We start from the raw sequence: 26336 nt of genomic DNA, 5'->3' as shown, positions 1-26336 counted from the left end.
AACATCAGTCCTATATCTACCCCCCCTTAATTTAAAGCTATGCCCCCTTGTAATACCCGACTCAATACGCGGGAAAAGGTTCATACTGTCGACCCTATCTAACCCCCTAATCATCTTGTACACCTCAATCAAGTCACCCCTAAACCTTCTTTTCTCTAGTGAAAACAGCCCCAAGTGCCTCAGTCTTTCCTCATACGATTTTCCTTCCATACCAGGCAACATCCTGGTAAACCTCCTCTGCACCCGTTCCAATGCCTCCACATCCTTCCTATAGTATGGCGACCAAAACTGCACACAATATTCCAGATGCGGCCGTACCAGAGTCTTATACAACTGCATCATGACCTCAGGACTCCGGAACTCAATTCCTCTACCAATAAAAGCCAGTACGCCATATGCCTTCCTCACCGCACTATTTACCTGGGTGGCAACTTTCAGAGATCTGTGTACATGGACACCAAGATCCCTCTGCTCATCCACACTACCAAGTATCCGACCATTAGCCCAGTACCCCATCTTTTTGTTATTCTTCCCAAAGTGAATCACCTCGCCCTTAGCTACATTGAATTCCATCTGCCACCTTTCTGCCCAGCTCTGCAGCTTCTCTATATCCTACTGTAACCTGCCACATGCTTCCTCACTGTCAACAACTCCTCCGACTTTCGTATCATCCGCAAACTTGCTCACCCAACCTTCTAACCCCTCTTCCAGGTCATTTATAAAAATGACAAACAGCAATGGTCCCAAAACAGATCCTTGCGGAACACCGCTAGTGACGGCACTCCATGAAGAAACTTTGCCATCAACTACTACCCTCTGTCTTCTTCCATCCAGCCAATTCCTAATCCAAACCTCCAACTCACCCTCAATGCCATATCTCCGTATTTTCTGCAGTAGCCTACCATGGGGAACCTTATCAAACGCCTTACTAAAATCCATATATACCACATCTACCGCTTTCCCCTCATCAACCTCCTTCGTCACCTTTTCAAAGAATTCAATAAGGTTTGTGAGGCACGACCTGCCCTTCACAAAACCATGCTGACTATCCTTGATCAAATTATTCCTATCCAGATGTGCATAAATCCTATCCCTTACAATTCTCTCTAAGACTTTGCCCACAACAGAAGTGAGACTCACCGGCCTATAGTTACTAGGGCTATCCCTACTCCCCTTTTTGAACAAGGGAACCACATTTGCTATCCTCCAGTCTTCTGGGACTACTCCTGTAGACAAAGAGGACATAAAAAGCAAGGCCAATGGCTCTGCAATCTCCTCCCTTGCTTCCCAGAGAATCCTAGGATAAATGCCATCAGGCCCAGGGGACTTATCTATTTTCACCTTTTCCAGGATTTCCAACACCTCTTCTCTACATACCTCAAAGCCATCCATTCTACTTATTTGTGACTCAGTATTCTCATCGACAACAATGCCCTGTTCCTGAGTAAATACTGAAGAAAAGTATTCATTCAGTGTCTCCCCAATCTCTTCCGCCTCCACACGCAACTTCCCCCTACTATCCTTGACTGGACCTATTCCTACCCTAGTCATTCTTTTATTCCTAACATACCTATAGAAAGCCTTAGGGTTTTCCCTAATCCTATCGACTAAGGACTTTTCATGTCCCCTCCTTGCTGCTTTTAGCTCTCTCTTCAGGTCCTTCCTGGCTACCCTATAACTCTCAATCGCCCCAATTGAACCTTCACGTCTCATCTTGAGATAGGCCGCCCTCTTCCATTTAACAAGGGATTCCAATTCCTTATTAAACCACGGCTCCCTCGCACGACCCTTTCCTTCCTGCCTGACAGGTACATAATTATCAAGGACACTCAATAGTTGCCCCTTGAACAAGTTCCACATATCATTTACACTCTTGCCTTGGAGTCTACTTTTCCAAGCCACACATCCTAAGTCATGCCTCACCGCATCATAATTTCCCTTACCCCAGCTATAATTCTTGCCCTGTAGTACACACTTATCCCTCTCCATCACGAGTGTAAAAATCACCGAATTATGGTCACTATCCCCAAAGTGCTCACCTACCTCTAATTCTAACACCTGGCCTGGTTCGTTACCCAGAACCAAATCCAGTATGGCCTCACCTCTTGTTGGCCTGTCTACATATTGTGTCAGGAAACTCTCCTGCACACATTGAACAAACACTGACCCATCTAACGAACTTGAGCTATAGCTTTCCCAATCAATATCAGGAAAGTTAAAGTCCCCCATAACAACCACCCTATTACTGTCACTCATCTCCTGAATCACCTTCCCAATCCTTTCTTCAATGATTCTAGGACTATTAGGAGGCCTGTAAAAGACTCCTAACAGGGTGACCTCACCTTTCCTATTCCTAACCTCAGCCCAAACTACCTCAGATGGCAAGTCCTCATCCATTGTCCTTTCCACCGCTGTAATACTATCTTTGACAAGCAATGCCACACCTCCCCCTCTTTTACCCCCACCTCTGACCCTACTAAAACATTTAAATCCCGGAACCTGCAACAGCCAATCCTGTCCCTGTTCTAGCCATGTCTCCGTAATAGCCACAACATCGAAGTCCAAGGTACCAACCAACGCTGCAAGTTCACCTACCTTATTTCGTATACTTCTTGCATTGAAGTATACACACTTCAAGCCACTTCCCTGTGTACAGGCACCCTCCTTGGAAATTGATGCCATGTTCCTCACCTCCCTACACTCCCTACATTCCTGAAGATTTACAAAGCTGAGACTGGGTTTGTTCCGTTTCCACTCCCAGGAGCCGCAGTGGTTGGGGCGGTGAGTTGGGGAAAGTGAAATGTGCCCGTGAGCAGCGTGTGGGGCTCTTTCAGCTTCCCCTCCTCTGACAGCGCTGTGACGTGACTTTGATGTTCTCAGGGCCACTTACTGACGCGAGACAGTGAAAAGAGTCTCGTTCCTGCAGATCAGGAATTCAAACCATATGCCGGCTTCAGGACAATGAGAAAGATTAATTGGGGTGTGTGAAGAAGCTGTGAGCTGCAGTTCAAACAGGTAGGTGGAGTCAGATGCGTCATCCATTGCGCCCGGGCCCTGTGCGGACCTGACGCCGCCATGCTGCAGAGTTCTGACGTTATACGGACATGCGCAGCAATGGGAACATTCACAAGGTGAACAGCCAAAGATAATCACCGTCACTGCTTCCCTTCCATTGTTCCAAATTTGTGAAGCAGTATCTTTCACTGGCAAATAAAACACCTTTGTCCTCAGGTGCCTGCCTCATTTCGACCACGACTTCACGCCCCTCACTGTTCTCGTCTCATTTCCAAACACTTGGCTCATATCCTCAAAAGCAGCTCTGCGGGTATCTGCTTGTTCCACCCTGACAGGCAGTGGGTTGGCAGATTCCCGACCAGTCTCAGCGTGATTGAAATATTTCAACCCGTCCACTGATGTGCATCTAAAAAAAAACCGTGGAGCAATCTCCCTTTCTTTCTGACGACAGTTCTCAACTGTAGTCGGCAGGGTTCACACCTGCGTGGGGAAACCGCAATGGATTTCATGCCCATCGCATTCACCACACGGCCCACCAATACAGAACCACACTGACAGCTTCATTTCCCAGGTCTCTCTGCCTGTGGAGCTGAGAAAGAGTGAATCATTGCAGAGTTTGTTTGAATCCAATCACTTCACAGGTTTCGAAAGGGTTAAATATCTGCACATGGCGAGTCGAGGTGTTTCATCCCGAAAGATGAAATGGACGTTCAGTTAAAAACAAAATCAGAAATTGCAGGAGCAACTCAGCAGGTCAGGCAGCATCTGTAGAAAGAGAATCAGAGACAACATTTCAGAACTTTTTTTTCCTCATCCAGGTACTGAGTTGCTCCAGCAGTTTCGCTTTCTGTCTCGGACTGTAAGTATCCGCAATCCTTTACGTTAGAAATTCAATCAATTCAGAAACCCCTTTGTGCTTCCTCAGTGGAAAAGATTTCCGTTTGGGAAACATTTTCCTGACACCATTAAAAACGCGCATCTTTGCAGCCAAGAAAGCGGTTGGAGTGAGAACAACAAACCGCCTCGGGGTGGTCTCGAACCAACAACCGCCCGGTTAATAGCCGAACGCGCTGACCAGTGGCGCCACAGAGACAGGCCCGGACCTTCCTGCACAGTCTCCTTGAGGAAGTTACTATTCAATTCAAAATTCAACCTGCCCCGCACAGAAGTACCATTGTCAAAGCACTGATAACATGGTCGTCTGGTGTCAGCTCGATTTCAGGTCCTGATTTCTCTGTCCTCTGGTCCCCCTGTTCCCACAGAGTAAAATGTTGTCTGTTCTCAGCTATACTCGATTTCTGCTGAATCTTTGACCCCCTTTTATATCCTCTGGAGCAATAAAATATTCTGAGCCTCCAGGAAATGATACCTTATTTTTTCCCCCTCCTGATTTTAATATCTCTATAAAGTTATCTGTCAACTTGCTAGGCTTCGTTGGAAAAATGTCCCAGCTTCTTCTTAACTCAAACCCTCCATTCCCAGCAGCACGCTGGTAAAGTAGGGAATAGGGATTTGTATCAAATCACATAAATGTACTGTCTGAAAAAATCTGGCTGTGTTCTTGCCTGAGATATTGAGAGTCCCTGGTGTAAGTAATTACGAATGCAATTATTTTGGTCACAGAATTGAACAATCATTTTGCAAAAAAGGGGTCTACTCTGATAAGGAGGTAGTGGTCATTTCTAGGGTAACTGAACAGTTTGTAGATCAGGGAGATGAAGTTCCAGACACTTGGGAAAGGCAAGAAATGACTGTGATAAATAAGACAAAGAACTGTGGATGCTGGAAAACTGAAACAAAAACTGACAACACTGGAAAAACTCAGCAGGACTGGAAGCATATGTGGAGAAAAAGCAGAGTTAAGGTTTCCAGTCCAACAACTCCTCTTCAGGATTCTGAAATAGTTTGTGAGAACCTCTTAAGACTACTGCTCCGCTTTAAGACCATAATACACAGGAGCAGGATGAGGCCATTTGGCCCATCGAGTCTACTCCACCAGTCGATCATGGCTGATATATTTCTCCATCCCATTCTGCTGCCCTCTCCTCATAACCCTTGACCCCTTACTAATCAAGAACCTATCTCTGTCTTAAATGCCCTCAATGACTTGGCATCCTCAACCCTTCTCCTAGTGGAAACATCATCTCCACATCCACACGATCCGGTCACAGAGTGGCACAGCGCTGCCTGACCCACTGTGATCTTCAGCATTTGTTGTTTTCAGGAAGGATTCCAGCATCTACACCAACGCGCTTCTAAATTTTGTACCCAGTTGGTTAGCTCTCCCTGGATCCCGTGAGATTTAACCTTCCTCAACAATCCACTGTGTGGTACAATTAACAAAGTTCCCAGGCCCCACCTCCTTTTGCACACGTAAGTAGCACGATGGATCAGTGGAGAGCACTGCTGCCTTACCGCACCAAGCACCAGCGTTCGATTCCAGCCTTGGGGCGACTGTCTGTGTGGAGTTTGCACATTCTCCCTGCCGTGTCTGCGTGGGTTTCCTCCGTCTGCTCTGGTTTCCTCCCAAAGTCTAACGATGTGCGGTTTCGGGAGAAGTGACCATACTAAATGGGCCCAGAGTGTGCAGTTAGTGTAGTGTAATGGGATAGGGGAAATTGTATGCATGGGTTACACTTTGGATGGTCTGAGTGGACTTGTTTGGCTGAATAAGGTAAAAACAATGACTGCAGATGCTGGAAACCAGATTCTGGATCAGTGTTTGGCTGAATGGCGAGTTTCCACATTGTAGGAATTCTCCGTGGCATTCCCCCAACTCCAGAGTCTCATCACTCTTGGCTTTTCCCATGGACAGTGTTGGGGAGGGAAACAATGTTTTACACGGGAGGGAGGTTCAGCGAGTGTGAAGCTAAAAGTACACGCAGTGCATTACTTGAGCTGTTTTCCCCGGTATACCAGAGGCTGAGGGGTGACCTTACAGACATTTATAGAGTCATGCGAGGCATGGATAGGTTAAATAGACAAAGTCATTTCCCAGGGATGGGAGAAGTCCAGAACAAGAGGGTAGTTTGTTTGGCGTGAGAGAGGCAAGTGTAAGGCATGATCTGCCGGAGGAAGTAGTGGATGTAGGTCCAATTATAACATTTAAAAGGCGTCTGGATGGATATATGAATAGGAAGAGTTCAGAGGGATATGGGCCAAGTGCTGGTAAATGAGACGAGATTAATTTAGGCTATCTGGTCGGCACGGATGAGTTGGACTGAAGGATCTGTTTTTGTGCTGTGTATCTCAATGACTCTGGCTTGCCCGTAATGTTTGCCATGCCTGTATGTTCAGTTTCTGTCTGGTGTCGGTGCCAATGCCTTGATATCTATTTCCTCCACCTCCCCAGATGTTAACCATTCCGTGTCTGGTTGTTTCTCAAGAAGCTGCATTGAACGTTCATCCTGAATTGATACTTTTTTTGCTTCCCAAAATCAGACTTACTCACTCCTACATATCGTGAAAGATACTAACTTTCAGGTGGAGGTATCCAAAATTCAGAGGTGTCTGTCTTGATGTTTTCACTTTTCGGTCTCTGTAAGATCCTGAATCAGTACCATGGGGAGAATTAGTTTGAGCGGAGTGAGAATAGAGGGGTGAGAGGGGGTGGGATGGTGCTTTCAATTTTGTGGAAAAAGAAAAGAATGTTCTGCGTAAAGTAGAATTGCTTGTTTGGAATTTCTAACCTGGACTGACAGTGAAGATTTTTGTAATCTCTTTTTACAGATTATTTGAAGATCTGAAGACGGAAGTTTCAACATCAATAGATGAAGGGCTTTGCCTGAAACATTGACTCGACTGCTCCTCGGATGCTGCCTGATCTGTTGTGATTTTCCAGCATTGCACTTTGACTCTGACTCTCCAGCATTTGCTGTCCTCAATTTCACGTCAATGTCTGACAGTCACTGAATCCATCGGGACTATAACAATTTTCGACCATGATTCTGTGAGAAGGAACCAAGCGTTTTACTTCCTGTTTCAGTACGTTTTCAGCATCAGTGAGACTGGAAGAGAGACCCTCCTGTTGCAGCACATTGATTGTGGAGCCAGTAAATGTTATACAGACTGGGAAGAGGAATTCACGGCAGAGAGGTGCTGTACACGCGTTTGTGTGCAGGTGAAGCTTCGGTCATGGAGAAACCTAAGGAATCCCGTCCCGTGGAGAAACCGTGGAAGTGTGGCGACTGTGGGAAAGGCTTCCGTTTCCCATCTGACCTGGAGACTCATGGGCGCAGTCAAACCGGGGAGAGACTGTTCTCCTGCTCTGAGTGCTGAAAGGGCTTCAGCAATTCCACTCGCCAGATGAGCCTTCAGCGGGTCCACATTAGGGAGAGACCCTTCAGCTGCCCTGAGTGCGGGAAGACCTTCAGCATTTCCTCTGTCCTGCAGAGGTACCAGCGGGTCACACAAGCGAGAGGCCATTCTCCTGCCCCGAATGCGGGAAGGCCTTCAGCTATTCCTCCGTCCTGCTGACCCACTGCCGGGTCCACATATTGGAGAAGCCCTTCAGCTGCTCCAAGTGCGGCAAGGCCTTCAACGATACCTCTGCTCTGCTGAGGCACCAGCGGGTCCACACCGGGGAGAGCCCGTTCTCCTGCCTCAAGTGCGGGAAGGGCTTTAACCAGGCATCCCACCTTCGGGGCCAAACCGGGGAGAGGCCCTTCCCCTGCCCAGAGTGCGGGCAGGCCTTCAGCAATTCCTCCCACCTGCTGAGGCACAGGCGGGGTCCATACCGGGGAGAGGCCGTTCACCTGCCCCGAGTGCAGGCGGAGGTTCTCATCATTCTGCACCTTGCAGAAGCACCAGCGGGCACACCAGTGCTCCCAACAATCTCATTCGGCTGGTGAAACTGCTGTGGGTCACTGCCAGGAATGAACCCCTGCCCATTCTGACAGTGCTTATAGCGGGAGAGTCGGTCGGATTTTTTTGTTTTATGCCGTCGTGCTCCCCACCCCCGCAACTTTGCTTCCAGTGGGCACTGCTGCTCGTTGAGACCAGGAGCTGTTCTCTCTAGTGTTTTCTGTCCAGTTAAAGAATTATTGGCTCTGTCTGGGAACGAGCCCCAGTTTGTAAGAAATAGCTGAATACTTCAGGGTGTCCATTCACATTCAGCAGTGACTTTGAAATTAAATTTACGGTTATGTGCCTGTGAACAACTCATCATCGAAGAATTGCCCAACGGGTTGGCAATCCATTGTTGGGAATTGATTGCTTCAATTGATAATTTAAAAAATTCTCTTCCTTAATTTACCCCTTAAGTTTGTGTTTATGGGATGGTGGAGGACTTGATCATAAGGCTTAAATCATCGCTATTAACTGGATTATTTTGTTTAACTTTGCCCTAGTAAATTTGCGGTATTCATAATTGTTTGTTCTTGTTTAAATTATAATTCTGGTGTGCAAGATCTGTTCATCAAGTGTGGCCCACTTGATGAAACTGCTGTGGGACACTCCCAGGACTGAGCCCCTGTGCATTCTGACAGTGTGTTTGTGCAGTGGGAGAGTCAGTGGGCTTTTTTGTTGTATGCCCTTGCCCCGCCCTGCCCCGCCGCCAACTTTGCTTCCATTGGGCGTTGCTGCTTGTTGAGCCCAGGAGCTGTTCTCTCGAGATTCTACTGTCCAGTTAAAGAATTGTTGGTTCTTTCTGGGAATGAGTCCCAGCCTGTAAGAAATGACTGAATACTTTGGGGTGTCTCGTCACATTCAGCAGTGACTTTTAAATTGGATTTACAGTTACGTGTCTGTGAAAAACTCATAGTCCAAGTATTGCACAAAGGCTTGTCAATACATTGTTGGAAACTGTTTGTTTGAATTGGTAAGTTTTTTAAAAAAAGTTCTTTCTTAATTTGCCGCTGAAATTTCTATTTCTGAGATGATGGGGGACTTGATCAAAGGGTTTAATTCATTGCTATTAATTAGATTATCTACTTAACTTTGGCCTAGAAAAGTTGCCGTATTTATAATTGTTGGTTTTTGTTTAAATTATAATGTTGACGTGCAAGATCTGTTCTTCATCAAGTCTGGTTAGGAACAGTTGAGAAATTGAGGGACATTGCATGTTTTAATTTCACTGTGTTGTGAATCTGGTGAGAGTGACATTCATTTGTATTTGGTTGCTTACCCTTAGTTGTAATGTCTTTCACCCCAACTATTCACTATGGGAATGAGTTCCACAGTCTCACCACACTCTGAGGTTTTTCATGAAATCTTTAGTACAGAATTGGAAGGGAAAGTGTTGACGAGGGCAGAATATAGAGTCTTAAATGCAAAAGCCAGGAAGTCATTCAACAAAGTAAGACCATGACAATGGAGGGACAAATAAGTAACTTTGACAGCAATGAAGAGGTCACACGTCAGATTTCAAGATAATGGTCGTGACAAAAAGAAAAAGTACTCTGCTGATATTGGATATTGTAATTAAGCAAGTTTCGAGATGCTGCAGTTGGTTGAATATGATGACGTAAGAGATGAAATAACCAAAACCACAATGTAATTTGATGCCAGTAACCATAAAGCAAGAGTATACTGTTGATTGATATAGGTCAATTGCGTGCAAGTGGGCCATTCAGCCCATCGAGTCAACATTGACTGACCGTCCCACCCAAAACCAGTTCGTTACTCTATCTCTGTAACCCTGCATCTCCCATGGTCAATCTACACTGACCTGCACATCCTTTGGACTGTGGTAGGAGGCCAGAGACCCAGAGGAAACCAACGCAGACACAAGGGGAGAATGTGCAAACTCCTCACAAAGAGTCGGCCCGAGGGTGGGTTCAAACTCAGATCACTGATGCCGTGAGGCAGCAGTGCTAACCACCGTGCCACCACCACATGCTGCTCTCTAAAGAAGTGAATTTCATAGACTTGGGAACACTTGAGAGAAAAACAAAACTCTCCTATCTTAAATGAGAGGCTAGTCTCTGCCTAGAAATGAATGGACATTACATTTACATTAAGTCCTCTCCAGATGTTATACAGCTTCATCAGATCATCTGTTTCTTCTAAACGCGAATTGATACAAGCCCAGCCTGACATCCCCTTGTCCCCGATTATAAGTTGAGTAAATCAGCGGCCCTCGACCTCACTGGCATGACACAGGATGCCCTCAATCCAAGTTGACCTTAATTGTCTAACCTCTTGACGCCCACGCCACCATGTGGTCAGCCGCAACTCAGCCCTGAACGAGAGCAGAGGAATTGAACAGACAGCAGTGAGGTGGACATTGCATTCCCAGAGAATATTGTTCAAGTGAGAAAGTTGTTCAGCTCACATTCAGATCATTGCAGGGATCATATCTCCTCTCATTTAAATATCTTAGATCCCAATAACGGTCTAGTTTTGTTGTACATTGTGTGTGTTTTACCTGATTTTCTGTTGCTGTCATTCCCATTAGGGTGTGTGAATTCAGTACCAGATAATAGGCTCAGTTCTGAATTATCCTTGAGGATTGGTGTAGAACGTACTAAGTGTCAGTCATAATGGAAGAAGCTGTACTGTTTATTTAACCCTTTGCTGTCATTGTCCAGGGACTGAATGAATGGGGAAGTGTAGAGGAAGTTTTACTCTGTATCTAACCCAATGCTCTCTCTGTCTTGACAGTGTTTGTTGGGGACAGTGTTGAGGTAGCTTCACTTTCAATTTAAGACGAGAGGAAGCTTTATTCTGAATGTAATCCCATGCTGTCCTTTTCCTGGGAGTGTGAGATGGCATCTGTAATTGAAGTGAATGCAGACTTGCTGTGGGAGTGGAGGGTACTTCTACCTGAGCACACCCATCTTTGAGATTGCTGTGCTAATCAAGACAATCTCAGACACCTTCATTCACTTTTCCAACCAACCACAGGGTGGTTAAGGATGGTATAAATGCAAGCATTGCCAGCGATGCCCACACACCATGCATGAATAAATACTTTTTGTTTAAAAGTTACATTCACGTTCCAAACCCTCTAATGTATGATTACTTACATGGAAAATTCCTGTCAGTTTGGAATATCATTTTAAAACATAGGAATGTGTCAACCATGTAGAAATATAACAAGAACAACAAATGGAGAAGTTAACAGGTAATGAGCAGGACCAGAATGCTGAGTCAGTCTGACCTCCATGGCTGAGCGAGTTCTCCCAGATGTTGAAGTTACATCAGTGCCTTTTACTCTTGCAGCTTGCCAAAAGTTTGTCCCCGATGTAAGATCATTCAATAACCCGAAGAACTAACTGTTTTTATCTCCATAGCTGCTGCCAGACTTGCTGAGTAATTCCAGCCCTTCTGCTTTATTCTTTTATAGGATTTGAGCTTCCCTAAGTCAGTGTAATAAAGAACTGCAATGCTGGAGATCTGAAACACAAAAATGCACCCATTGCTGGAGAAACTCAAAAGGACTGGAAGCACAAGTGGAGAGAGAAGCAGAGTTAGCATTTCAAGTGCTGTGACCCTTCTTCACAACTGTTCTGGACGCAGGCCAGGATATTTACTCTGTTTCTTTCTCTCTCTCTCTCTCCACCGGTGTTGCCAGACTGGCTGAGTTTCTCCAGCAATTTCTGTTCTGACACTTTAACAAGGTTGATGTTTGTTATCCATCCTTAAGTGCAAGGTGTCTTGCTTATGCCAATTCAGAGGGCAATTTAAGAGTCAACCACATTGCTGTGTGTCTGGAGTCACATGTAAGCCAAACCAGGTAAGCATGGCAGTTTCCCTCCTGAAAGGACATTGGTGAACATGGGCTTTTATGACAATTGACGTCAGTGCCATCGATACCATACTGAGACTAATTTTGTGTTCCCCATTTATGATTTGAATTATTCACATCTCACCTCTTGCTGTGGTGGGATTTGAACTCATGTTCCCTGGATTACTCATCCTGTGACATTATGTCCACACTGTTGTTTCCCATCCTTTGCTATTTTGTGTTTGCTCTTTATGTCTTAGTCCTCAGATGTTTGGGAAATTGAACCTGTTTAAAAGATTGCCCTAAACCTGCCCCTTTGACCAAGTTTTTGGCCACCTGTCCTAATCTGTGCTCCACTCTTGTGATTTTTAAAGGAATTCTCATTATGTTCACGTGAAGCACTTTGAGATAGTTAACTGTACCACAGGTATTATTTGAATGCAGCTTGTATCCCTATCTTAATATCTGAAAATAGAGGGTCATATTTTAAAAGTAGAAGACAAAAATGAGGATGATTTTTTTTCTTTCTGATGGTTGTGTGTCTTCCTCAAAAGGCAGTGAATTCAAAGTCTTTAAGGCAGAGGTAGACAGGTTCTTGCTAACCAAGTGGGTGACAGATTGTCGGGGATGTGGAGGAATGTAGAGCTGAGGTTGTATTCAGATCAGCCATGATCTTATTGAATGTTGCAGCAAGCTCGTAGGGCCGAGTGGCCGACTCCCGCCCTTTGTATCAAGCAGTCTGTGTCTCCCCTCTTATAGCTCTGAACTGGATAATTCCTTTACAATATTGCGCCTTGCAGACAGTTAAGTGAACACCAGGTGGCCTCCTATTGGAGCAGGCATATTGTAGCAATTGCAATATTTCTTGCGTTAATTTTGTTGCTTCTTACTCAGTATTGCTGAGAATCATCTAAATAAAAACCAAAACACTTCTATAATTATCGCACCAATGGAAGTGTTGGTTTGGATGCAACATTGTTGAATAAGCCATTCCCAGCTTTTCCAGAATTCTGTGTTTAAAGCCCTCGAGTCTGGTTTCTATCCCTGAAACAGTTCTTATCAAGGTCATATTTGACATCCTTTGTAACGGTGACAGGGATGAACATTCCCTCGTCGACCTGCGGACAGCCTTGATCAGAGTTAATGACAGTACTGACCCTCTCCAACATCGCTGTATCCTCTGGGTGGGTCTGCTTTCAGTGTCTTCCGTTCTTATTTATTTAACCGTAGCTGCTGGTGTTGGCATCTATACTGATGATATCCAACTGTGCCTGAACACCACTTCTCTCCCGACTCCTCTGTCATTCATAATTTACCAATAATTTCATCTGAATGCCCGCCCAATTTCCAGCATTGGATAACCATAAACATTCCCTTAGTTAAATATTGTGAAGTGTGAAGCCATTGTTTTAGTCCCCAAGTTCGACCTGAGCACCCCCCGCCCCTCCCCCAACCCCAGTAACTCTGTTGACATCCTTCTTGTCACATTTAAAACTAGGATCGATAGATTCGTGATCAGTCGGGGGATGAACAGTTACAGGAAAAGGGCAGGAAAGTGGATGTGGGGAATGCCAGATCAGCCACGATCCTACTGAATGGAGGAGCAGGCTCAAGAGGCTGAATGGCGTATTGCTGTTCCTATTTCTTGTGGATCCCGAGCCCTTACCTCTGATAAAGGGCCCTGGCTTCAGTATGTGCCATTACTGAGAGTGTTGATGTTCCCTTGTGTAATATCAACAACTTAGCAGCTGCTGAAACCTCTTGCTCCTTTGTTACCTCTTACCACAATATGCCAATGTGTTCAGGGGAGGCGATGGCCACTTTATTGTCACCAGACCATTCACCCAGGTAATGTTCACGGGACTTGGGTTCAAAACCTGGCACGGCAGATGGTGGAATTGAATTCAATATAAATCTGGAATTAAGAGTCAAATGATGAAATCGTTGTGGTTTGTTGTAAAAACTTATCTGGTTTCCTGCTGTCCAAACCTGGTCTGATCTACATGTGATTCAGATCCACTGTCAGCTGGTTGAATCTTCACTGCACTTTCAATCAAAACCTCCAGGCGGAGGTTCACTATAACCTCCCTACTTTTATATTCCATTTAAAGGCCAATCTCCCTTTTGCCTTCCCGATTACTCACTGATGAAGAGTTCATGTCATCCTTACCACCTGCATTCTAATCAACTGTCTCTACTGCAGTCTTGGCAATAGTACATTCACTTTACTTATCCAAGTAATTCATATACATGTAGTAAATAATTTTGTGCCCCAGCACTGATCCCTGTGGAACGTTGCTAGTTGTAAGTTGCGATCCTGAGCATGCCCCTTATCCCTCCTGTATCATTGGTTAGCCAATCATCTATCCATACGATTAGACTGTTTCCAATATCATGTGCATATCATTGGCTCTGCCAGCAAGTCTTCCCAAACCGTCCTTGAAAGAGTGGTGGTGAGCTGCCTCTTAAATTGCTTCACAAATATGATGTGGTCTATAATAAAGGTTCAGGAGCGAGTTCCAGGATTTTGATCAATAACATCGAAGCAATGCGTATATGTCACAGTTGGAATGTTGTGTTCACACTTATCTCCTCTTGCTGGTTGAAGTGATGGAGTGGAAGTTGCTCTTGAACAGCCGCCACTCATATAATCAAGCCAGACAGATCGATTGTGGCCAGAGACACTGCCATTTTGACTTCTCATCAATCTACATTCTTTCCATCCAAGGTTTAGTCACATCAAACTGCCTCGCAATGCTGTATGGCCACAGTAAACTATAATAACGTGAAGATCGCTGGGATGATTTTCTACATCCGACTGCAATATAATCACAAATCATTGTTTCCAGTTTTGGTGGAACAAACGACATCGTATTGGTGGATAATTACAGTTAGTGCAGACACAGCTATCCATCGATATATATTAATTCTGATCACTTCAATGGCCAAATTTCAATTCAGAAACCAAGTGCACTCGGCTGCTTGTAACATAGACAACATGACAAATTGGCTCATAGGAGGAGAAATGGGGCATTGAGGAGGAGTGAAATGTTTGCTTTTGGTCACCTCCACAATTGTTAGAAAAACAGGTTGAAACGATTCTTAAAAGGTGGCTGAAGTAATAATGTGGCATAACACTTCAGACAGCGCAAAGTGGAAGATCACTTTCTAGTGGAAGAAAAAGATATTTCTTATTTCTGAAAGAACTGGGAAACAGAAGAGGGAATGAAATCTGACTTGGGAGCTATTTCCTATTAGTTGAGAATGTTGTTTCATAACAGTCTTGGTTTAGAGCATAAGCTCTTCATCAGGAATAAAGGGTGGCCCAAGGGGGTTGAGAGGTAAATGGGAAGGAAGTGGGGCTGGATGAATGGCAGCTGGGAATGCAATAGGTAGATGGAGGTAGGGATTGATGGTAATAGGTCAGAGATGAGGGTGGAGCAAATAGGTGAGAAGCAAGGTGGACAGGTATGACAGGTCAAGAGGTTGGTGTCGAATTGGAAGGTTGGATCTGGGACAAGGTGGGGGAGAGGAAATGAGGAAACTGATGAAATCTACATTGATACCATGTGGTTGGAGGGTCCCAAGTCAGAAGGTGAGGTGTTTTTCTTACAAGCGTCGGGTAGCAAGAGTTTGGCAGTGGAGGCAGCCCAGGACTTGCATGTCCTTGGCGGAATGGGAGAGCGAGTTAAAGCGTTCAGCCACAGGGCGTCGGTCGTTTAGTTTTAGTGTCCCAGAGCTGTTCCCTGAAACGTTCCGCGAGTTGGCGTCCAGTTTCCCCAATGAGGATGAGACCATATTGCAAGCAATGGACATAATCTTATAAATAGATTGCATAAATCTTAGCCTGCCAGAGTTCTTTTCTTTAATTAAATTAAAGAAAATTTTAACTAAATTGGGTGACTGCATGAAACGGTTTGTTGGTCAGATTTGAATCATCACTCCCAAATAAGACAATGCCATGAATATCAGTGAACTGCTCTTTTTGTTAAAAACCACAAGTTCTTGATGTATTTTCACAACTTACTGGTATTCACATCTACACATTCAATGTCAAACTCTGACATCAGAAATGAAATTACACCATTAATTTTGACTTTCAATATTCGAAGAAGCAAATTAATAGCACACAGTCAATACCCAGTCTGATTAATATGAAATTAAATTTAACCAAAAAAACATAAAACCAAGCTGGGAGATAAGAAATGGGGGAAGGGCATAAAGCAAGAAATGCAGCATCATAGAAGGTGCTCCTCCAGGGAGCGTATTTTACCAACTACTGCTGCTAAATATAAACACTCTGATATGATCCTCCGGTTTTAATGTAAACCATAGCCCCAGACAGGAGGTACCATTTAAATGAGTTAAAAATACAAGCCTTGAGCAAATCCAGCCTCCAGCCTTACCCCCCGCTTCTTGGAGCTTAGACCTTCCTCAAGCTCCGGTCGTTGAACTCCTGGGCTCCAGCTGCCACTCCTCCACTGAAGAAGCTTTGGGAAGCAGATGCAAAGGCAACATACAGAACAGAGCACCATTGTAAATGAAAGCAGCTTACGGAGATATTGGGGAATAGCATCACATGGTTTTTACCCATCGACCTCTGGGTTATGTGCCCAGCACACTCACGCAGCACTACTCTGCTTCTGGGCTCCCAGAAGCTGGATTGTGGATCAGTTTAAAGTAGGTCCTATATCTCTGATTGCATTGGTACACAAGGCAGTGAAGAAAGGTTTCAGCACACTGGCCTTCATCAATTAGGGAATTGAGTACAGATGTTGGCAAGTTATGTTGTAGTTGTACAGGACGTTGATAAGGTTGCACCTGGAATATTGTGATCAGTTTGGTCCCCTTGGTGTTCTGACTTCTGACTTCTTCAACTCTGGGTTTGTGTTGAACTTGATGGGATACTTTGTCCAACTCAGCATGTTTAAACAGTATCGCTCAGATGATTCATTTGAAACTTTTCAGGAAGTGAGCTCAATAAGATTGAACTATTCAAATTTACTTGGACCCTATTTTAAAATTACATGAGGACCAGTAGTCAGAGACACGTACAGCATGGAAACAGACCCTTCAGTCCAACTTGTCCATGCTGACCTGATATCCTAAATTAATCTAGTCCCATTTGACAGCACCTGACCCATATATTCTGGCAGCTCATTTCATATATGTACCACCCCGTGCATGAAGACGTTGTCTCTTTAATATATTTCGCCTCTCACCCTAAACCTATGCCCTCTACTTCTGGACTCCCCCACCCCTGAGAAAAGAACTTGTCTATTACCCTGTCCATGCCCCTCATGATTTTGTAACCTCTATTAGGTCACTCCTCTGCCTCCGATGCTCCAGGTAAAACAGCTCCAGCCTATTCAGCCTCTCCCTGGAGCTCACACCCTACAACCCCCAGCATCATTCCCATAAATCGTTTCTCATGGAGAAGTTAACGTTTCAGTCCTGAAGAAGGGTTAATACCCAAAACGCTGACTACTCCACATTCTGAGGCTGTATTCTCCCAACCTCCTGCTTGCAACTTCGGGTTGCAATATGTAGTGGCTCAGTGGTTACCACTGCAGTTCACAGCGCACGGGACCCAGGTTTGATTCCAGCCTTGGATCGCTGTCTGTGAGGAGTTTGCACAATCTCCCAGTGTCTGCATGTGTTTTCTCTGGGCGATCCTGTCTTCTTACATAAACCAAAGATGTGTAGGTCATGGTGATTGGTCATGCTTAATTGCCCATAGAGTTAGGTACATTAGTTAGAGGGAAATGGGTGTGGATGGGTTACTCTTCGGTGGGTTTGTGTGGACTTGTTGGGACAAATGGCCTATTTCCTGTAGCTAATCTCATCTGCACTAATTTTGTCTCTAACGAATGGCAGAGTAGACTCGACGGGCCCAATGGCCTAACTTCTGCTCCGATGGTCTTGCGGTCTGAGGTTTATTTGGATCATTTCATTGGCAATGTGCAGTCCCTGGCTCAATGAGCAGCAGTGCCCCCGCTGGTGCTTCCGCAAGTTGCAAGCAAACATGAACCTCTTCCCACACTCGGGTCAGCTGAAGGGCCTCCCACTGCTGAAGGACACACAGGTGTTTCAGCAGGGTGGAGGAACTTATGAAGGCCTTCCCGCACTCAGGTCAGCAGAATGGCCTCACCCCCCCCCCCCTCCTCCGCCCCCGTGTGGACCAGCTGGTGCTTCCGCAGTTTGGAGGAGCGGATAAAGCCCTTCCCACACTCGGGGCAGGAGAACGGCTTCTCCCCGGTGTGGACGGACTGGTGCCTCAGCAGGGCTGAGGAATTGCTGAAGGACTTCCTGCACTTAGGGCAACTGAACGACCACTCCCCCATGTGGACTCACCAATGGGCCAGCAGGTCGGAGGAAAGAGCAAAGCCCTTCCTGCACTCGGGGCAGAAGAACGGCCTCTCCTCAGTGTGGACCCATTGGTGTCACAGCAGGTGGGAAGAACTGCTGAAGGCCATCTCGCACTTGGGGCCGGAGAACAGCCTTCCCCGGTGTGGACCAACTGGTGCGGCAGCAGGCAGAGGAATCACTGAAGGCCTTCCCACACTCAGGGCAGCAGAAGGGCCTCTTCCCCTCTGTGGACCCACTGGTGCTTCAGAACCCTTTCAAATTTCACAGTATCCTTCTGATAGGAGACCAGAATTGCACACAATATTCCAAAACTGGTCTAACCAATGTCCTGTACAGCCACAACATAACTTCCCAACTCCAATACTCAGTCAGAGGATTGTGAAAGCTTTCAAAACCCGCCAAAAACAAACAGGAAAGAATGGAGGGCCAAACGAATTTTTGAAAGTCAGCTTGGAAGCGTCAATGAGAAATCGGCGGACTGGGTTTATTGGGTACTCGTTCTCCTGAAATACACTATATACGTATTTATCTTCTGCTCTTCGTAGTTTCTCTGTGCTGCAGTGTGTAGTGGCTCGTTGAAATAATGTCCTGATGCAGCAACGTTTGTGGTTGTTGGGATGATTGTTTCTGTGGTTAAATATTTGGTTTGTGTGTGTTGTTTTTCTGTAGACGCTAGTTTGAAGTTCCCCATTGACTGTTCGCTCTACTGTGACATCTAAGAATAGTACTATGTTGTTGTTCTCCTCTTCAAACCAGGAGCGCCCCTCAGGCCCAAAGCTTCACCATTTGGAACACCAATATGCAGACTAGTCAAAGGCCTCCACTGAAAACACCAAGTCGAAGATTCACGCCACTCCATTTACTCCATCCAAGAATTCCTGAACACCAAAGACACTAAGATAGAAGAGGATGGAATAATGCTGTCCTTTGACATAACAGCCCTGTTCACATCCATGAACATCAACTTGGCCAAAGAAAACTGGAGACACTACTCGAAGAACCAGAGACACAAACACAGCACCAACTTCATCAGCAAAGATAGCACTGTCAACCTCGTAGAACTGTGTCTTACCACCCACTTCGTATTCAGTAACAAGCCCTCCAAACAAATCAACGAAATACCCATGAAACCACCAGTATCAGGATTCCTAGCAGAAGCAATAATGCAGAGACTCGAACAAACAGCCCTTCCAACGATCCACCCAAACTTTGGGTCCACTACAGTGATGACACTTTTGTCATCAAAAAATGAAACAAATTAGAGGAAACCTACAACACCATCAACAATATCCTCGCTGACATAAAATTCACAAAAGAGGAGAACAACAACAAAGTGCCATTTCTAGATGTCACAGTAGAGCAAACAGTCAATGGTAAATTCAAAACAGCCTCTACAGGAAAACAACACACACGAACCAAGTACTTAACTACAGAAGCAATCATCCCTCCACATACAAACAAATCTGATTCAGGACACTATTACAACGAGCCACGACACACTGCAGCACCCAGGAACGACTCTAAATAACTACACAGCGCATTTCAGAAGAATGGGTAGCCTGCACCCCTGAAAATGGTTTCCCTGACCGGGAATCGAACCCGGGCCGCGGCGGTGAGAGCGCCAAATCCTAACCACTAGACCACCAGGAAGATGCAAACTCTGCTTGTCAGCTCTCCTAAAAATTACTTTCCTGCCCAGAAATCGAACCTGGGCCGCGGTCGTCAGCAAGCTTTCACCTGTGCATCCAACAATGTCATTTCTTGTATCCATTGCTCCCGATGCGGTCTCCTCTACATTGGGGAGGCTGGAGACTCCTCGCAGAGTCCAGTCACGGCACTTGAGGGGATATTTCCAGGACAACCGCAACAATCAACCCCATCGCCCTCTGGCCCAACATTTCAACACCCCCTCCCACTCTGCCGAGGACATGCAAGTCCTGGGCCTCCTCCATCGCCGCTCCCTCCCCACCCGATGCCTGGAGGAAGAACGCCCCATCTCCCGCTTCGGATAAATTCAAACCCAGAACATTAATGTAGACTTCACCAGTTTCCTCATTTCCCCTCCCCACACCTTACTTCAGTTCCAAACTTCCAGCACAGTGCTATCCTCATGACCTGTCCTACCTGCCAATCTCCCTTGCCATCTATCCGCTCCACCCTCCTCTCTGACTTTTCACCTCCATCCCCACCCCCATTCACCTATTGTACTCTTTGCTACCTTCGGCCCAGCACACCCCCACCCCCCAATTTATCTCTCCGCCCTGGAGGCGTCCTGCTTCCATTCCTGATGAAGGGCTTTTGCCCGAAAAGTCGATTTTCCTGCTCCTCGGAAGCTGTCTGACCTGCTGTGCTTTTCCAGCACCACTCTGATCTAAACTCTGGTTTCCAGCATCTGCAATCCGCACTTTTGCCTACCCAATAAACCCAGTATGTCGATTTCACATCAACAAACTGACACAAGCAGACACAACGTGTGCAGAAACCCTAGCCACATTACTTTACATAAAAGAGATCTGGGAAATGATGTCCAGACAACTCAACGCTCTCAGCATCATGGTAGCCCACAAACCTACCAACACACTTAAAGAGCGGCTAATGAACCTGGAATAGCCTATACAAACAACCCGCAAACGAATGTTATTTACAAAATACCATACAAGGAAATATATACATGAACTCTGCCGCACAGTTTTCTGTGGCAAGAAATGCTGGGATGAGATAAGGAAGATTTTTTTCAGCCAAAACGAATCGGCACTAACTGGACAGCCATTTAAAATCAACGCTGTCAGGCCAGGATGGAAGATCCAACAGGATGAACAGATTTCTAATTTCCTGAAGATTTACAAAGCTGAGACTGGGTTTTGGTGTTTGTTCCCTTTCCACTCCCAGGAGCTGCAGTGGTTGGGGAGGTGAGTTGGAGAAAGTGAAATATGTCCATGAGCAGCGTGTGGGGCGATTTCAGCTTCCCCTCCTCTGACAGCGCTGTGACGTGACTCTGATGTTCTCAGGGACACTTACTGACGCGAGACAGTGAAAAGATTCCCATTCCCGCAAATCAGGAATTCAAACCGTATGCCGGCTTCAGGACAATGAGAAAGATTAATTGGAGTGTGTGAAGAAGCTGTGAGCTGCATTTCAAAGAGGTAGGTGGAGTCAGATGCGTCATCCATTGCGCCCCTTACCTGACGCCACCATGCTGCAGAGTTCTGACGTTAACACGGACATGCGCAGCAATGGGAACATTCACAAGAGGAACAGCCAAAGATAATCACCGTCACTGCTTCCCTTCCATTGTCCCAACTTGGTGAAGCAGTATCTTTCACTGGCAAATAAAACACATTCGTCCTCAGGTGCCTGCTTCATTTCGATCACGACTTCACGCCCCTCACTGTTCTCGTCTCATTTCCAAACACTTGGCTCATAGCCTCAAAAGTAGCTCTGTGCGTATCTGCTTGTTCCACCCTGACAGGCAATGGGTTGCAGATTTCCAACCCCTCCAATGATGTGAATCTTAAAGAAGAAACCGGGGAACAGTCTTCCTTTCTTTTTGACGACATTTCTCAACAAAAGTCGGCAAGGTTCACACCTGCGTGGGGAAACCGCAATCGATCTCAAATCCATCGTATTAACCACTCGACCCACGAATAAAGAACCACACTGACAGCTTCATTTCCCAGGTCTCTCTGCCTGTGGAGCTGAGAAATAGTGAGTTATTGCTGGGTTTGTTTGAATACAATCACTTCACAGGTTTCGAAAGGGTTACATATCTGCACATGGCGAGTCTGGTTGTTTCATCACGAAAGATGAAATAAACCTTCAGTTAAAAGCAAAAACAGAAATTGCAGGAGCAACTCAGCAGGTCAGGCACCATCGGTGGAAAGAGAATCAGAGACAATATTTCAGAACTCTGTTTTCTCCCACAGGTACTGCCAAACCGGCTGAGTTTCTCCAGCAGCTCCTCTTTGTGTCTCTGATTCTCAGCATCCGCAGTCCTTTACGTTAGAAATTAAATCAATTCAGCCTCATGTGCAGGAATGAGAATCCTTTCAATTTCCCAAAAATTGGCAGAGATTTCAAGGCATTTGGAAAAAAAAGTAAAAGTGACATTAGGAAGAACACTTTCTTGTCCCTGTCTGACCGTGACAAGGAGGCAGATTCAAGAACAAAAAAGGGAATTCGGTGGTCATGTCCAAAGTAACAATGTGGAGATTTACAGGGCGAAGGCAAGAGAATGATACGAATAGAGACTCTCATTTACTTGCTGTGTAGAACCAGCAGAGCTAATGTGGGCCTCAAATTGCGCTGTGACACGTGTTGTGATTCAGAGTGAACTCACAGTTCAATCAACGGAAGGTGGGGATTTAGAAAAGTTTATATTTATACAATCTCCTCACGTCAACGCAACAACAAAGTGGTTTAATTATCCGCCAGTGGAGAGAACCCGGTTCCTGGAGATGGGACAAAGAGCGGGCTCAGGAATATCAATCCACATTGCTCTCTTTGCCACGAGTTCAGAGGGAGAACATTGGAGGGACAAAGGAGAGAATAACGATCTGTGTCGGAGGGTGACGAACTGTTCATGGAGACTATTCCTGGCTAACAATAAGTCGTGTGTAACAGCAGACGATGTGATAACACGGCCTCGTGTGGGTGTGGGAGGGATCAAGGGCATGGGGGAGTTCGGGTCCAAATAATATTGAACTCGATCTTGAAGACTGGAGGATTCCAAACGGAAAATGAGGCGCTGGTCTTCCATCTGGAGCGGAGCTTTGCTGGAACACTGCTGCATGCCCGAGACAGAGACGTGGGCCAGCGAACAGGGTGGCGTGTTAAAGTGACAGGCAACCAGAAGCACATCGCCTCTGGGTGGGCTCGAACCACCAACCTTTCGGTTAACAACCGAACCCGCTGACCAATTGCGCCACAGAGACAGGCGATGACATGGGCTGCGCCATCGCTTAGGGGAGGGTATGAGAGAATTCATAATTCAGCCTCCCGGCCTCGAATTCCAGTTGTCGTCTATCAGTTTTACTTTTCCATAATAAAGCCTGGGACATTCATTGTGGAGACACCGGGGACAGGCTGGAGACACATCCATGTCAGGAGGAACTAGCTTTCTTACTCCGGGCCGTCACACTTCGAGCCTTTCCGTGTTTTGCCTGTTCCCGAGTTCTCTCATTGGCTCGGAGGCGAGAAGGGGTTTGAATTCCTGATGTGCAGGAACGACAATTCTTTCAATGTCTCAGATCAGGTCATGTCCCGAGAACATCAGTGTCAATCTCCCGGCCTCTTCAACAAGGGGACGGTGTCTGGACTGTGTCTACTGAGTCGGACAGTTCATCTTTCATTCTCCTCTGAATCCGCTTCCCAAAGAGTTTCTAAAGATTCACAAAGCTGGAGACTGGGATTTCTGTTTTGCTTCATGAACATTTTTCCATTTCGTAACTGACAATATTTTGCCAAAACCTCTTCCCAATTGTACGCCATGATTCATTTCCAGGGATGAGGAATTTCCATTTTGGAGAGACATTCCCAAGGTTGGGAATGTTCGCTTTGGAGCAAAGAAGGTTAACTGGAGATTTCCTGGGGCTGTTGATCATGATGGGAGAAGAAGCGTTGGGAATGGGCAGATTAATGATCAGAAGAATCAATTGCCACTGACAAGAGTCAGTTACCAGAGGACAGGGATTGAAGTTCTTGAATGAAAAGCAGCACTTGTGCCTAATAAACACAGAGAATACTGCAGAACGCCAACAGGTCGAGCAGCATCTGTGGAAAGGTAAACAGAGCTGACGTTGTGAGGCTGGTACTTTGTTTGTTCACAACCCGACTTTCCTGCATGGCAATCAATTCCCAGACATGAGAAAACTGGATTTTATCGAGACGGGTTTTGTGAAGTTTGAGCGATAATGCAGCAAACAGGAAGTCATTTAAAATCGCCAGTGAAGAAAGCATAGTCAGCAGGTTACCACCCTGGGCGGGGGAGCCCCAAAGGATCTCTACGCCAGCACTTTAAGTGTTCGGCGACAACTACACGCCCAAAGTTGTGGTCTAAAATTTCTCATGGAATGGTTCTAACAGGAAAGGTGAGTATTGGGCTTTTCCTGTCCGCGCCATAGTCCCAACGTATTCTGTTCCCCTGGATTTGATCAGGACAGAGGAGGCTGATGGGAGATCGAACTGAACTACACACATTGATGAGTGATAGAACGGGTGGGAAGGATCCATTCCCATGCATAGAGAGATTAATCATCAGGGCCGAAAATAAGGAGCCACTTCAAGAAATTTGGGGTTCATTCAGCAAAGCTAATGTGGAACTGTTCACAGAAAATTGTGGTGAAAGTCTCTCGAGTTATTTTGATGAGAAGTGTTGATGATGCTAATACAATCGATAGGATGAACGTAGATTGGTAAATGTATTTGGTGACAGTTCTGTTCTAGCCCTGTGAGCGAAACCTGGATCTGAAGGAATAAAAGGGACATTAACAACATCGATCTGAAATTGGATACGTGACAAGAAACAGAGCCATCATTAACAGTTGGCTTTTGAACTGGAAAAGCTTTCTCGTGAAATTAGCTTGAGGCTTGAGGTATGCAAGGTCAAGATAATTTAGGTAAAACACGGAAACGCTATCCTCATTAGCAGACAGTAAAAGGATTACAAGATGCAAATTAAACATTTTCGATAAGTGATACAGGGGACTGGGAAGATAAGTATTATAAACTGTGAACAACAAAGTTCTGGAGCACAACACTTACATTCAAAGACCGAAAACATCCAGGTCCTGATTAATCAGATTGCATTGTGGTGCTTTTCTGCAAAACATCCACTTGCAATGTCCTACAAAAGAGTGACAAAACCCATCCCTGTCAGCCCAGGATAGAAAATCCGAAGGGATGAACCTTTGCTTATTTTCTGAAGATTCACAAAGCTAAGACTGGGTTTTGATGATTGTTTCCTTTCCACTCCCAGGAGCCGCAGTGGTTGAGGCGTTGAGTTGGGGAAAGGAAAGTGTGCCCGTGAGCAGCGTGTGGGGCTATTTCAGCTTCCCCTCATCTGACAGCGCTGTGACGTGACTCCGATGTTCTCAGGGACATTTACTGACGCGAGACAGTGAAAAGATTCTCATTCCCGCAGATCGGCAATTCAAACCGTATGCCGGCTTCAGGACAATGAGAAAGATTAATTGGGGTGTGTGAAGAAACTGTGAGCTGCACTTCAAACAGGTAGGTGGAGTCAGATGCGTCATCCATTGCGCCCCGGCCCTGTGCGTATCTCACGCCGCCATGCTGCAGAGTTCTGACGTTAACACGGACATGCGCAGCAATGGGAACCTTCACAAGGTGAACAACCAAAGATAATCACCGTCACTGATTCCCTTCCACAGGCCCAACTTTGTGAAGCAGTATCTTTCACTGGCAAAGGAAATACCCTTGTCCTCAGGTGCCTGCTTCATTTCGATCACGATTTCAAGCCCCTCACTGTTCTAGTCTCGTTTCCAAACACTTTGCTCATAGCTTCAAAAGAAGCTCTGCGGGTGTCTGTTTGTTCCACCCGAACAGGCAGTGGGTTGCAGATACCCACCAGTCCCAATGTGAGTGAAATACTTTTCCCCCTCCACTGATTTGAATCTTAAAGAAGAAGCCGGGGAGCAAGCTCCCTTTCTTTTCGACGACATTTCTCATTTTGTACTCGGCAGGATTCACTCCTGCGTGGGGAAACCGCAATGGATTTCAAGTCCATCGCATTAACCACTCGGCCCACGAACACAGAACCACACTGACAACTTCACTTCCCAGGTCTGTCTGCCTGTGGAGCTGCGAAAGAGTGAATCATCGCAGAGTTTGTTTGAATCCAATCACTTCACAGTGATTCGAAAGGGTTAAATATGGCGAGTCGAGGTGTTTTATCCCAAAAGGTGAAATGAACTTTCCATGAAAAACAAAACGAGAAATTACAGGAGGAACTCAGCAGGTCAGGCAACATCTGTGGAAAGAGAATCAGAATCAACATTTCAGAATTCTGTTTTCTCCGACAGGTACTGTCAAACCTGCCGAGTTTCTCTTTTCAACTCGGCTTCTCCACATCCGCAGTCCCTTTCGTTAGACATTAATTCAATTCAGAAACCCCTTTGTGGAGAGGATTTCCGTGTGAGGAACACTTTCCTGACCCCATTAAAAGCGTTCAGCTTCGAAGCCGAGTAAGAACAGCGAACACAGCGCCCCTGGGTGGGCTCGAACCACCAACCTTCTGGTGAACAGCCGAACGCGCTGACCAATTGCG

At 45.8% G+C, this 26336-nt stretch overlaps 1 protein-coding gene and 1 non-coding gene across 2 annotated transcripts in view; one reads left to right on the top strand and one right to left on the bottom strand.

The window, feature by feature from the left end:
* LOC148143911 (uncharacterized) overlaps window positions 1-26336 on the top strand; it is a 384436-nt gene that overhangs the window by 58274 nt on the left and 299826 nt on the right. The window lies entirely within an intron of this gene.
* On the bottom strand, window positions 19631-19702 carry trnae-cuc (transfer RNA glutamic acid (anticodon CUC)). Its single transcript has one exon. It is a non-coding gene; the product is annotated as a tRNA-Glu (tRNA).

This window comes from Chiloscyllium plagiosum, unplaced genomic scaffold (assembly GCF_037043375.1).
Source record: "Chiloscyllium plagiosum isolate Xiang-an unplaced genomic scaffold, Cpla_swu_hap1 HiC_scaffold_27, whole genome shotgun sequence".
NCBI classification, from domain to species: domain Eukaryota; kingdom Metazoa; phylum Chordata; class Chondrichthyes; order Orectolobiformes; family Hemiscylliidae; genus Chiloscyllium; species Chiloscyllium plagiosum.
Note: the sequence above shows the minus strand (reverse complement) of the source record. Positions and strands in the feature narration are given on the sequence as shown.